Here is a 13,328-nt window from a genome sequence, read left to right as displayed (position 1 = left end):
CAAAAACACCCAAGGAATGGGAAGTCCAGAAAAAGTGACTCAATAAAAAGGTATAATCCTATAATAGCTGACAAGTAATAGGCCCTCAATGCATATTCAGAAGGATAATAGGTAGAATAAATTACCACTGACCAGGGAAGGTATAAGTATACCTTCCCTGAAGAAGCTTTTAACATCCGATAATCCGCGAAACGCGCGTTGGAGGGTCTTTATGCTGCTGTGAGACGTCTAGACAACCACCCTAGCCATGTGTAAGTCCTAGGACCTCATTATTTATAACTCTATGCTGACTCACTTTGCTGCCTTCTGCATAGAAATAGTCTGACACTGGTCAGTGGTAATTTATTCTACCTATTATCCTTCTGAATATGCATTGAGGGCCTATTACTTGTCAGCTATTATAGGATTATACCTTTTTATTGAGTCACTTTTTCTGGACTTCCCATTCCTTGGGTGTTTTTGCCTGGGCTTTCTCACTAGCATGTGGGTTTTCACCCATTTATTTGCACCGTGATGTTGTAATTATATAAACTGAAAATTTTTAACCTTTTCATATCCAATAAAGTTGTTATATTTTATATTCAGCCCTAAAACTCCTGTTTCCAATTCTTTCTGTATGTAATGTGAGCCACATAAATATGCTATATAAACGTAATGTAATTGACATGTGCCACATGTGCGTAATGTATAAATATTGTGTGCCATAAGTTTGTAATATATTACTGATGTGTCACATGTATATCAATTATTGAATGTTCTCAGTGAGAGGAACAAAATTATAATCTTGTGATACCTTTTAATGGCTAACTAAAATAAAATATGATGATGTTATAAAGCAAGCTTTCGAGACATCTCAGGTCCCTTCATCAGGCATGGTATGACAAAATATCTGAAGAAACACAAATATATGCACAAACAGAGCAGAGGGATGGTATAATAAAAGACATTTATGTTTGTGTTTATGACATGTTTGGCTACAGGTAAAAGGGTTTTTTTGTCTGTAATTGTGTGGTGGTGAGATCTCATTCTTGCTCTGTCTCTGTCCTGTTTCTCCAACATAGAGGCCCCCAATAGGGGCCTCTATGTTGGAACTATATCTCCTATTGGGGGCCTCTATGTTGGAACTATATGTCCTATTGGGGGCCTCTATGTTGGAGAAACAGGACAGAGACTGAGAGCAAGGATGAGATCTCTGCGCCACACAATTACAGACAAAAAAAATCCATTTACCTGTGGCCAAACATTTCTGTGCTCCAGGACACAACATAAACCATATGAAAGTTGTCATATTAAAAGCCAACTTCAGATCACAGAACCATCGCAGGGTCTGGGAATACAAATTCATCACAATGTTTAACTCTGTGGACACAGGACTCAATCTGACAGGAGGATTCATGGCCCATTACAAAATCTGAGGAGTCATTCCAGAGACTCACCAGACCTCTGATCCTACATGGATATTGGGACAATAAAACTCTCACACCACTAATCAAAGCTAATTAAGGATTCACTTTCTAAGCTCAGTGTTTGTTTATTTAAATGTCTTTTATTATGTCATCCCTCTGCTCTGTTTGTGCATATATTTGTGTTTCTTCAGATATTTTGTCATACCATGCCTGAGGAAGAGACCTGAGATGTCTCGAAAGCTTGCTTTGTAACATCACTTTATTTTATTTTAGTTAGCCATTAAAAGGTATCATAAGATTATAATTTTGTTCCTCTCACTGAGAACATTCAATAATTTTTCAACTGGCTAACACGGTACCAAAACCTTTTCACTTGTAACATGTATATCAATGATGCACATCAAACGTATATAATGTAAGTGTGCAACATGCATGTATAAGTGTTGTGTGCCACATACATATGCCACATATATGTAATGTAAAAGTGATGTGTGGCAAATGTAATTAATGTGGAATTGATCTGTGCCACATGCAGGTAAGTGTGCCACATGAATGTAATGTACAAGTGATGTGTTTCACATGTATTTAATGTGTAAGTGATGTGTGCAATATATATGTCATGTGTAAGTGATCTGTGGCATATACTGTATATCTTTATATATAATTGTCTAATTCTGTCTGTCTGTAACGGAAATCCCGTGTCACTGACTGGTCATGCCAGCCGCCCGCGACCAATCAGTGCCTCCAGCACACCTACTCCTATTTCCTCCTCGGCATGTCCTGCCCACCTCTCTGCTCAGCTGCCTCTGGATTGGATGTGGGTGTTGCTGAGGGAGTGGTGCGGGCAGGCCCCTTAGTTACCCGACTGCAGCCGTAGCAACGTGACACAGACTGTCACAGAACCTGTGTTAGAGAGCAAATGGAGGGGAGATGCCTTTACAAGGAAAGTTGTTTTTAGATAGTCAAAAGGTATTAACAAGAAATGTGGTGTACAAAAATATTTTAGGTTGACATATTTAACTAATATATTATAGTGTCGATGTACTTCTTTAGTCCAATGATTTATTTAAATACAGTTAGATATTCATGTAATAGTTTATATATTTTGATGATCTGTTTAATAATTTCTTTCAGTTGTATTAAGTTCTATGAACATTAACATTTAATGATAATGTATATATTTTACCCTGTATATTCATTGCATTATTCTTAAATCTTCATAAATAACCTACATACATATTCATACATATAAATCCAGCTTCTCCACCATGACAGAAAACAATCTTTTCACTCTACTCTCAAGATCACATCTAACCACCTGTGCACTTGACCCGCTTCCATCACACCTCATCCCCAACATCACCGCAGTCCTCATTCCAGCCCTAACCCATCTTTTCAACCTATCACTAACAAGTGGTGTATTTCCGTCATGCTTTAAACATGCCTCCATTACACCCATCCTCAAAAAGCCCTCCCTTGACCCATCCTCTGTGTCAAACTATCGCCCCATATCCCTTCTCCCCTATGCCTCAAAACTACTGGAGAAGCATGTCCATCTTGAATTATCCTCAAACCTCTCCTCCTGCTCCCTCTTTGACCAGCTACAATCTGGCTTCCGACCACATCACTCTACTGAAACTGTCCTAACCAAAGTCACCAATGACCTACTAACCGCCAAAGTCAAGCAACACTACTCTATCCTCCTCCTCCTCCCTGACCTATCCTCTTCGACACAGTAGACCACTCCCTCCTACTACAGATTCTCTCTTCTCTGGGCATCACAAACTTGGCCTTATCTTGGATCTCCTCATACCTAACCGACCGAACTTTCAGCGTCTCCCATTCTCACACCACTTCCTCATCTCGCGCCCTATCTGTCGGTGTCCCCCAAGGCTCAGATCTTGGACCACTGCTGTTCTCCATCTACACCTTCGGCCTGGGACAGCTCATAGAGTCCCACAGCTTTCAGTATCATCTCTATGCCGATGACACACAGATCTACCTCTCTGGACCTGACATTACCTCTCTACTAAACAAAATTCCACAATGTCTGTCTGCTATTTCATCCTTCTCTGCACGATTCCTAAAGCTTAACATGGACAAAACAGAGTTCATTGTCTTTCCTCCTCCTCACTCATCTCCTCCAACAAGCCTTTCCATCAAACATGATGGTTGCTCACTCTCCCCAGTCTCACAAGCTCGTTGCCTTGGAGTAACCCTCGACTTTGCTCTATCCTTCAAGCCACACATCCAAGCCCTCTTCACCTCAACTAAAACTCAAAAATATTTCCTGGATCTGTGCTTTCCTTAACCAAGAATCAACAAAAACATTAGTGCATGCCCTCATCATCTCCCGCCTCGACTACTGCAACCTCCTGCTCTCTGGCCTCCCTTCCAACACTCTTGCACCTCTCCAATCTATCCTAATTTCTGCAGTCCGCTTAATCCACCTCTCCCCTCGCTATTCCCCAGCCTCGCCACTCTGCCAATCCCTTCACTGGCTTCCTATCGCCCAACGATTCCAGTTCAAAACATTAACCATGACATACAAAGCCATCCACAACCTGTCTCCTCCTTATATCTGTGACCTTGTCTCCCGGTACCTACCTGCACGCAACCTCAGATCCTCACAAGATCTCCTGCTCTACTCCTCTCTCATCTCCTCTTCCCACAATCGCATACAAGATTTCTCCCGTGCCTCCCCCATACTCTGGAACGCTCTACCTCAGCACATCAGACTCTCCCCTATCGTGGAAAGCTTCAAGAGGAACCTCAAGACCCATCTCTTCCAACAAGCCTACAACCTACAATAACCCTCAGTCCAGTACACCACTGCCCAACCAGCTCTGTCCTCACCTATTTTACCATCACCCATTCCCTGTAGACTGTGAGCCCTCGTGGGTAGGGTCCTCTCTCCTCCTATACCAGTCTGTTTTGTACTGTTAATGATTGTTGTACGTATACCCTCTTTCACTTGTAAGGCGCCATGGAAAAAATGGCGCTACAATAATAAATAATAATAATAATAATAATACATATTCTAGAATACTCGATGCGCTAGAATCGAGCCACCATCTAGTATATATATAATGAAGGTGATGTGTAAGTGAATGTGCCACATGCAAATAATGTGTAAGTGATATGTCCAACAAGTATGTAATGCTTGAGTAATATGTGTCAGATGTAAATAATTTGAGATGAGTAACTCAATCCTCAGAGGACAGAGTTCCAGTCGAGTTTCTTGAATATTGCAGTTCCATGCGAATTCAAACACCTAAGTTCTTATTCGGGATTCGCAAAGAAAATAAAACTTCGCCCTTTCTGAAGCTGTTAACAACAGGGAAGAGGATGCAACAGCGCAGATAATGAGGAGATAGTGGTAGCTAAACTAATAACGGTTTATTCATTTAACATAATATTAGCAAGGAAAACAATATACTGCAAGCAAAATACAGCAATTCAAATTAACCGGATATCAATACAATGCTTTTTACTCAGTATAGTTCTATTTTAATCATAAAGTAATGGTTACTATTTCTAATGTTTTAGGCTTAACACCCCAACCCAGGAAACGTCAGCTTTGCTATTGTACCCGTAACTGTTCTCACTCTTTAGGCTACACAAAATGTCACACTGGCCACAACAGGGTTGACAATTCTATTTGCTAGGCCACAATTCTCTATAGTTCAGTCAGTTTGCACCCTCGGCACACTGATCACCTTCATTCTCTGAAGATCGGCCTCAATCCATGCTTGGTACTATTGCACTCTCTGCAAGTCCCTCCACTGGCTCCCAATCCTCCACCGCATCCAATTCAAACTACTAACACTGACCTACAAAGCTGTGCATAATCTGTCTCCTCCGTATATCTCCGAACTAATCTCCCACTACACTCCAACACGTCACCTCCGGTCCTCCCAAGATCTCCTTCTCTCCTCCTCTCTCATTCGCTCCTCACGCAACTGACTCCAAGACTTCTCCCGAGCATCCCCAGTCTTCTGGAACTCGCTGCCTCAACACATCAGACTATCTGCTACCCTTGCAAGCTTCAAACGGAACCTGAAAACCCATCTGTTCAGAAATGCCTATAATCTACAATGATCTCACTGCTTCACTATCGTGTGGAGCCGCTGCCCGACCACCGAGCGGAGCCGCTGCCCGACCAACCAGCAGAGCCGCCGCCCGACCACCGAGCGGAGCCGCCACCCGACCACCGAGCGGAGCCGCCGCCCAACCACCAAGTGGAGCCACCGCCCGACCAATCTACACCCCACCTACTGTCTCCTCCCCAAAATCCTATAGAATGTAAGCCCACAAGGGTAGGGCCCTCTTCCCTCTGTACTAGTCTGTCTTCTGTAACTTGTGTATGTATTTTGTATGTAACCCCTTCTCATGTACAGCACCATGGAATTAATGGTGCTCTATATATAAATAATAATAATTCATGCAGGAAGTGATGGCTCCAACAGATGATCATCCACTAAGGCCTGGTCATCTCTACCCCTTTTGACTCTGGCTCTATCTGGTCAAATTTTCTTTAGTATCTGATCTCGGATCTTATTTTGGATCTGGTCTTGGCTCTTCTCTGGGAATTGGTCTCTTGTCTTTTCTGGGATCTGGTCTCAGATCTTCTCTGGGATCTAGTTTAGGATCTTCTCTGGGATCTGTGGCAGTAAACCCACTCTGCTGCTCATAAGACTATCCTGCTACAGGTGCAGGCACGACTCCTTTCCCTCTCGGCCCTTCCCTCTCGGCCTTTTATATTTAGTAATTGCGCAACAGTTGTTACCTGACCTAGCATCACTTCCAATTTCTTCCCTGAAGACACATGCACTTCACTCTTTGGTTCCTACTTGTCCTCTCTCTGAGCAGCAGATAGAGATGTTCACTTGCCGACACTGTGCGGTATTAACTCAGTGCATCTTCTGCTTTGTCTACTTCCTTACAAAGTATTAAAGAGTGGGTTAATGTTGTTAGTCAAATCCGGGTAGGGGTCTCCATAATGCCCAGCAGCTTTGACATAACATCCCAGTTAATCCTTGCGGATCATACTTTGTACAATGATGGGAAGCACACTTATCGGTAATTGGAGATAAGTGTTTCCCAGTGGAGCACAGTCTGATGCAAGACTGAGAATATGTACAGCTACAGATGAGCTGATCGATCTACAGAGGATAAAATTTGTTTTAAATTTCATGAAATCTGCAGTTCCACATGAATTTGAACAATTTGAAATTCAATTTGTAAGGATCTTTTACACATACTGCATACTTCAGTGAAGGATTGAGTAGTGTCTGGCGCGTAACAGGCTTTTCTATAATACCCTGCATCAATCTGATCACATGGCATTGTTGCGGGCAGGGGACAGATCACGGCAGGGGGCTGCTCGAGACGCTCGGATCCGGGGTCGTTGCGGTGGCTCGAGGGCAAGCTGGACCCGGGCCTGAGCACCCGTCTGTCAGCCGTAAGTGAACAAGGGGATTTATATATACAGGGGAGGTTTGTCAGTGACGCCACCCGTGGGGTGATGGTTGGTGAAACCGCTGCTGCCGCTGGAGGTGATACCCAGGACCGATGGAGTGGGGCAGCCGGATGTTATCCCCTCCACGGGTAGGGGAGGTGTTGTCCCGGGGCCCCAATACAGGTGGGATGGTGCTGCAAAGCGCAATCTGCAGGGTTGGACCGTGTGGTGTTGGTGTACTCACAGTTCTAAAATAACTTCACACAGAGTCCATATGGTAAACCAAACTACCGGCAACCGGTAGCCTCCGAAGGGGTGTGCTTGAGTCCCACACCCTGGTACAGCAAACAGGGGTCCCTTCCTCCTGCACTTTAGGTTTGTGTCCTTGATTTTGACTACTCCGCTTGGAACGGGGAAGTCAACTCCCAGTGTGTTTGTCCGTAGGAGCTGTAGCCCACGAGAACTGACCTGTGGGATCTTAGCAGGCAATTGCGGAGCCCTATCCCCCTCATTGGGCTTCCATATCGCTCTATCTGGGCCTCCTGTGGGACAAGACCTGAAATCTTGTCCCCGGCTGGTCAATTAGTTAGGTGCGTGAAGCTGTCCTTGCTCTAGGGTCCAGCTACCCTGTTGTGCATGGCCTCCGGACCGGATTCCCGCTGTTAATACCGGCGGGCTACAACCCTGCCCCGGTCCACTTAAGGTCTCCCACGACTGGATCTCCATCACCTGTGGCCCTGTCTGCCAACTGCCACCTAGTCAGTTTGTCAGTAGTCCGGTAGTCAAGGAGCTCCAATCCCTGACTACCCTGTCACTTCACACTCCTCTCTTCACTTCTGTCCCTTTCTGACTCTCTGTCTGACTCTCTGGCCACTCGCCCCTCCCATCACACCTCAGAACCCCTAGGTGGGCGTCACCATCTGCTTGGCCCCGCCCATTGGTGTGTCCCTATTGTGATGGATAGGGACTAGGCTTTGCTGGCTGATTTTGTGTACCTAGATGTGGGGTTTGTGTTGGAGGGTCAAAGAGGAAGGAAGCCTGCACTTGGAAGAGGGGTGCAGTCATCTGTGACACCCTGATTTTGTCAGGGCATCACAGCATAACACAGCCAATCAAGATAGAGACCCAGTTTTATCTGGTACAAAAAAGGCCTAATTCGATTGTGGTGTACTGCTCAACTGTTGATGTACAAGATTGAAAATGGAAGTGATAGTCTCAGTCTGGGAATAGAAATGCAAATTTCAACTGATCTCCAGTGAACTGTTGTAGCAACTCATCATCACCACTCAGAGCGTGACTGTGAATTAATACAACTGTTATATTCTGAGGCAACAGCACCATAATAGCTGCTTATTTATTTATTTTATTTTCCCATAGTGCCAGCACACAAAGGCTAATGTTAAACCACTCAACACTCATTTCAGAATTTGCAACTAAATCCACATTCTAAATTCAAAACGTAACAAAATGAATCAGGTATTATTCAGGGCAACAGTCAAATAGGGGTAAATAGCAGTCAAAAAGCTCAATTTTGTCTCATCTGACCACAACACCTTCTACAAATCACTCTCAGAATCAACCAGGTGTTCACTGGCAAACTTCATGCACCTTCATGCACCCTTTTTTTGGTACCCCAGGGAGGTTCCTGCATTGGTTGTTTACCCCCTGGTTTTGTCCCCTGATGAATCCCTGGCATCTTTGGGAGGAAACACGTCGGGACTGCATCTTTGGACATTTACAGATAAGTGATTTACTCTGATTCTCCATCACACCTTGATGGGAGTTACTTTCTGATTTTATGGTGTTTGTTTTGGCCTTTACAGGGTTATTTAGGGTCATTTAGGGTCTCCCGTCTGTGAATTGGGGCGCCATAACCCTAGGGCATCATACCCTCCATTGCTAGGTAGGGAGAGATTGGGTAGGGCTTATTTAGGGCCAGTTGATTCTATCTCCGATCTAGCATTTGTTATTATACACCCTGCAATTACCTTATTGTTTTGTTTTTTTGTTTTTTTTGGTCTTTGACTTTTTAATCTTAGTATTTAAAGTTAATTTTTAAAGGGTATGTTTTTCTGACTACGTACCCCTACTATATCGGCTGTAGCCTGGTTTACAAACTTCAGATGGGCCTGCACATGTGCCTTCTTGAGCAGTGGGACTTTGCGGACACTGCAGAATTTTCCTCCATTACAGTGTAATGTGTTATCAATGGTTTTCTTGGTGACAGTGGTTCCATCTGCCTTGAGATCATTAACAAGTTCCTCCCCGTGTAGTTTTAGGCTGATCTCTCACCTTCCTCATGATTGTTGCCCATTCCAGCCTTATGTAGGTCTATGATATTGTCCCTGATATCCTTAGAAAGCTCTTTATTCTTGCCCATGTTGTAGAAGTTAGAGTCTGACTGATTGAGTCTGTGGACAGGAGTCTTTTATACAGGTCACAATTTAAGACAACTGTCTTTAATGCAGGTAATGAGTTAATTAGGAGCGTCTAAGTGGTAGGAGCCAGAGCGCTTAAAGAAGTTGTCCAGTTACCAAAACTGATTTTTTTTTCTCATAAATATTGCTAGTATGTGCCTCTCCACACATCTCTTATGTTATTTGAGCAATATTACCTTTTATTATGCTCTAGCAGCACATCCTCATTGCTGGCTCCAGCTCAGATGGGGTTAATCTCTCTCCTGACTTCCTGAGTTCAGTTCCTACAACTCCCATAATCTTTTGCAGTGGCTGAAATGGTAAGTTTATGATAGAGACAATAAAAAAAATGGGTGAACCACCCCTTTAATGGTTAATAGGGGATCAAATAATTATTTCTTTCTGCAAAATGCAAATAAATTTGTATCATATATACAATGTGATTTTCTGGATTTTATTGTGGATATTCTATCTCTCACTGTTAAAATTAACCTATCCCTTAAAATTATAGACTGATAAATCACTTGGGTGATTGTTAGGTATTGTGAACAAATGTATGAGAGTTAATTATCGGATCTGTAATTAGTGTTACAGCTGCGCGAGAGACTCAGTAAGTATAACTGTCCTGCTATTATCCGCCTATCCCTTTCTATCACCAGTTTAAAGCACAATGTTCAGGTACACATGGACTTATATGGGGTTCGGTGTCTAGGCAGATGTTTGGGTTCATGTCCAGTCCGGACTGGATTTTTTTTAAAAAATCTGACTGGACCCGCCAAACCCAAATATCTGTGGGTTTGCCATCTCTATTTGTCTAAAACAAAACTACCCCTACTTATTCATTATAATTATTGGCAACACCCAAATTTTAAGGCAAGACTGTCATGCCGGCATACTAGGGATGTCGGCGTCCCTCTGTACCTTGTGCAGTGTACCTGCTTATTGCTGGGAGGCACCAGCTATTTAAGGTTCCTCCCCCTAATTGGGGGGGCAGAGCATTTTGTTTGTGTTTTTGTATGTGTTCCTCCTGAAGGGCTGGTGTCTTCTGTTCCTGAGTCCAGTATTCTGGCAATCCACCTGGACTCCAGCCTGGTCCTGTTTCTTGTATTCCTGAAGGACTGGGGTCTTCTAATCCTAAGTCCAGTTAACTCCCTGAGTCCGGTCACCTGTCTGAAGCTGGTATCCTTTTTGCAGTCTGGTTAATCATTGTCCCAGCGTGCTCAGGTATCTGCATATTCTGGGACTGGCGTATCTGGTTACTAGCATTTCCCCTGGATTCCAGCCTGATCCTCTGCTTTTCCTCTGCATTTGTGTTCCTGCCATGTGATGTACCCTGATATGCTGCCATGTGATGTACCCTGATATCCTGCCTTGTGATGTACCCATAGCCCTGCTGTGTTTCTTGTTATCCTGCCAAGTGATGTATCCGAAGTCCTTCCATGTCCTGTGAATAAAGTCATGTTTTATAAACGTGTTTTATATGAAGTCTGGATGTATCTGCTGTGCCGACATTACTCTGCTGTGGTCCATGCCTGTGTCTGCACTCCCCTGTTGCGGTCCGTGCTTGCTATACCTGATGTCCAGTGTCTGATGAGCTCTGATTGATGTCTGGAGCCTTACCTGATGTCCGGTGTTTGATGACTTCTGCCTGATGTCTGGAGCCTTACCCGATGTCTATGACCTATGCCTGTGGACCCATGCCTGACGTCCTACACCTGGTGTCTTGTGCCTGATGTCTGCTGGTGCTTACCCTGCCTGTTCCTGTTCAGGTCCCTGCTGTGTGTTCTACTTCCCCAGTCCGGCTGTCACCCTGGCCCACTCAGCTGCCACAGTTCTGGTCCCTTGCCCTGGGAGCAGAGGTGTATCTAAGCTTTCCGGCACCCGGGAAAAGAATTACATTTGGCGCCCCCCCCCTCATGTGATCAATTATTTATATGTGATTTGCACACTTAGTCACGTGATAACGAGCTGCTCTTAATAATTCTTTTGATATATAAAGAGGCAAATCATAAAAGTCTGTGGAGCCTCTGTTAGGAGTCTCAACACAGAAACCAGCCAGATATCCCTCCGGGAAGGACCCAGCCAAGGAGTGGCTCTTTTTAGGAGACCACCATAACCACCATATTAAGTGGCCCTTTTGGTCAATATCCAACTTTTTGACAAGTTAAAAGATATGACAAGGGAAATACAAAGGCCAGGTATCCATCCACAGACAGCTGTTTCAGGGTATTGCCCCTCATCAGTGCGGAGTAGGACTCTGGCCAGGTGGGAGTAATGTCTTGTTGATATATAAAGAGAAACATAGGAAGAAAAGCTAATTGTCTTAAATCAAGTATCAAAATCACATATGAGTGGAGAAGCCATGTGGTGTCTGCTGGAACCAGAAGCAGACCTGAATTATGACAGTGAGTATATTACATGCTGTTTTGATTGGGCTACAGTGCTTAATTTTATAAGTAAAGGGCTTCTCCAGGTTTAAGATAAAAATCTCCAGTCACTGTGTGTCACTCTATGTGACTACAGACTTCTGAATTCTCACACTGCACACTGTCAGGATTCTCTGGTGCCGGCGGTGAGAGTGGGAGGTCACGAAACTGCAAGTATGTGATTTACATACATGTGGTCATATGCTGACTAGACATGTGTGGGCTCTCTCAATGAAAATGAATTGAGTGAGGCTAGACACGTCAAATCAGAATGTGACCAGAAATATAAAAATCTCATACTTGTGGTCACATGACGTTACTGGCATCGGAGAATCCTAATAGTGTGGAGAGCATGTATTGTAAGAATTTAGAGGCCTGCAGTCACCTAGAGTGACTGGAAACTTTCATCTCAAACCTGGACAAGACTTTACTTATAAAATTAAGCAGTGTAGCCCAATTCGAAGTAAAGGGGTTGTCCAATCTCACAATTTATGTATTGTTACTTGTGTAGAGGATCAGAGCTAATAACAGCACCAGAACCACTAGAGGTATAGAAATACATAAATAGAACCCCCATCAATACAGAAGCACAGCATCACAACCACCAGCAGCACAGAAATTCATCATCAGAACCACCAGCAGTACATAAATACATCCATATAACCCCATCAGTTCAAAAACACAGCATCAAAACCCTCATCAGTATAGAAATACATAATCAGAACCACAAGCAGTACATGGTACATGAATTGTAATGTCAGCTCAGACATATACACATTTGAATTGCAGGAATCTACAACTTCCAGTACATCCTTAAAGGGAATCTGTCACCAGGATTTTAACACCTAATCTGAGAGCAGCATAACATAGGGGCAGAGATCCTGATTCCAGCGGTGTGTCACTTACTGTGCTGCTTAGTGTAGTTTTGATAAAATCACTGTTTAATCAGCAGTAGATTATCATTACAGGACTGCTTGGCATTTTGCCATGTAATCCAGCATATTCATCAGCTCTGTATGACTGCTAGATCTGCAGCAGAGAAAAGATTGATTTTATCAAAATAACAGCAAAGAGCTCAGTAAGTGACACATCGCTGGAATCAAGGTCTCTGTCTCTATATTATGCTGCATTCATATAGTGGAACAATAACCTGGTGACAGATTCCTATTAACAATGGTAAGGAGATACTTGGGAGTTATCAATCATCATCAGACTGCGGACTTTACAGGAACTACAGTAAGGCCTCAGTTCCACTTGCGTTTTGCACAGACGAGTGCAATCCGATAAAACATCGAATTGCACTTGCACCAATGTAAAACTATGGGGCAATGTCCATCTGCGATTGATTTTTCATGATATATTGGCATGAGAAAAGAATTGCAGCATGCTGCATTTGGCAGCGAATCTCAGCTCACACACCCATACAGGTCTACGGGAGCGTGTGAAACATCGCACTGCACTTGGATGTCATCAGAGTGCAGAACGATGTACGCAGAGACAGGCCGTGGAGAAGGGGTAGAATTACCCCCTCTCTTCCTCTTGTCCGTACCTGTGATCCGATCACAAGATCGGATCACAGGCTCGCAGCATAGCCTGAGCCAAGGGTCATTAGCACATT

The 13,328-nt window shown here is 43.8% G+C and overlaps 1 long non-coding RNA gene across 1 annotated transcript in view; it reads left to right on the top strand.

The window, feature by feature from the left end:
* The first annotated feature begins 2,292 nt into the window (after window positions 1–2,292).
* LOC142301573 (uncharacterized) overlaps window positions 2,293–13,328 on the top strand; it is a 34,248-nt gene continuing 23,212 nt past the window's right edge. Inside the window, exon 1 of the long non-coding RNA XR_012752837.1 lies at window positions 2,293–2,375. This is a non-coding gene — a long non-coding RNA (uncharacterized LOC142301573). The remainder of the gene's footprint in view (window positions 2,376–13,328) is intronic.

The sequence above is a fragment of the Anomaloglossus baeobatrachus genome, chromosome 4 (assembly GCF_048569485.1).
Source record: "Anomaloglossus baeobatrachus isolate aAnoBae1 chromosome 4, aAnoBae1.hap1, whole genome shotgun sequence".
Lineage (NCBI taxonomy): Eukaryota > Metazoa > Chordata > Amphibia > Anura > Aromobatidae > Anomaloglossus > Anomaloglossus baeobatrachus.
This window is presented reverse-complemented; position numbering and strand designations above follow the sequence as displayed.